This window comes from Rhincodon typus, chromosome 48, assembly GCF_021869965.1.
Source record: "Rhincodon typus isolate 14 chromosome 48, sRhiTyp1.1, whole genome shotgun sequence".
NCBI classification, from domain to species: domain Eukaryota; kingdom Metazoa; phylum Chordata; class Chondrichthyes; order Orectolobiformes; family Rhincodontidae; genus Rhincodon; species Rhincodon typus.
The window spans coordinates 1,253,284-1,255,012 of record NC_063379.1 but is presented as its reverse complement, the minus strand read 5'-3'; positions in this window follow the sequence as shown (position 1 = coordinate 1,255,012).

Sequence of the window (1,729 nt, the reverse complement as noted above, 5' to 3'; positions counted from 1 at the left end):
GTTATGCGGCAGCTCTAAAGATGTCTAGTTCGGCCACACTTGGAATATTGCATACAGTCGCACTCACCAGACGACCAGAAGGCTGTGAATGCTTGTGAGAGGGTACAGAAAAGGTCTGGCAGGATGTTGCCTAGTATGGAGAATTTTAGATCTGAAGAAAGTTTGGATACACTGGTATGGGTTTCAGTGGAATGCAGGAGGTTGAAGGGCAAACAAGGCATAATTTTAAAAAATAGTGAAAGGCATGGAGAGACTGGAAAATATGAGGCTTCTTCTCAATTACTAGGGGACATAGGTTCAAAGTGCGGGGTGGGGAAGGTAGTTAAAAGAATGTGTGAGTTCTTCACACAAAGGGGTGTGAGCGCCTGGAACGCGCTGCCAGAGGAAGTGGTGCGAGGCACGAGAGCAGCATTCAAGAAGCACCTGGACAAATATATGCACAGTAATGGAGGAGCGATATGGATCCTGTAATTGAAGACACTTTTAGTATCGAAGGGCAAAAGGGAGAGCTGAATGGCCTGTTGCTGTGCTGTAATGATCTTTGTTCTTTGTTCTTTGAAATAGGAACAGGAGTTGGCCAGTCGACTCGTCAGGTCTGCTCCATCATTCAAAAGCTTCATGGCAGATCTAACACTCCTTACGTCAACTTCACCGTCCTTTCCTCATAACCCTTGATTCACTTCCTGAACAAAAATCGTTCAATCTCAATCTTAAAATGCACACGGCGTCAAATCTTCCATAGCTTTCTGTAAAGCTAATTATCTATATCTACATCATTAATTCTACGACATGCTCTGCACTACGAATGTCAAATGAACATGGCCACAATCGATAACGAAACACACCAATCTGAACAATGCACGGGCCAATTCATTACTGAGTATAAAACCATCAGAAGTAGGATCAGGAAGTATGCCATTAACTCCCTTGAGCTTGTCCCACTGTTCATTAAAATCAATCTAATTTAACATTTCTTATGTCCATATTCATGATTTTTAACATCATCCTTTATTTCCATGCTCATCAAAAATTCTATCCACCTTTGCTTTACTTATGCTCAAGCACTCTACGTTCTCAGCTCTCTATTGAAAATTTCAAAGACTTTTAACCAACTGTGAGAAGAGTTTAATCCTTCTCGAACTTAAATTGATGCCAATTTATTTGGCAACTATCCCCACTGGACCGAGACTATCCACTGAAAGGAAACATTCTGTCACATTTACTCTGCCAAGCTCATTTAGAATCCTATACGTCTCAGTGAGATCACCTTTAGACCTTTTTTCTTCTTGTGGCCTCGCGAAAGAGGAAAATTTTACGAAATAGGCTTTGCATTTTACTATAGTCATCAGAACTGAAAGAAAGTCAACACAATAACTGAGAACAATTACATATTTCTATTCCTCTGGGCATTGTGACAATCATCTTCGTTCTGCAATATTATTCCGTTTGTTCATTTTAGTGAAAGATGTATATGTTACTCAGCTGTGCCATCTCCTCATGGACAAGTCAGGTGAAATGCAGCAGCAAAATGCTCTTCTGTGAACTTAACGCTAAAAATATTGCAACATGTTTATTTTGTCCAAAAACAGGGACAGATTGCTCTATAAATAGGGGATATTCACTACCCACAGATGCATTGCAAGTTTCGACACCAATCTGGATATATTTCTGACATTCATTTGAGAATGGCACAGCCAAAATTTGTGCAGATGAAAATAATTTGCTATCC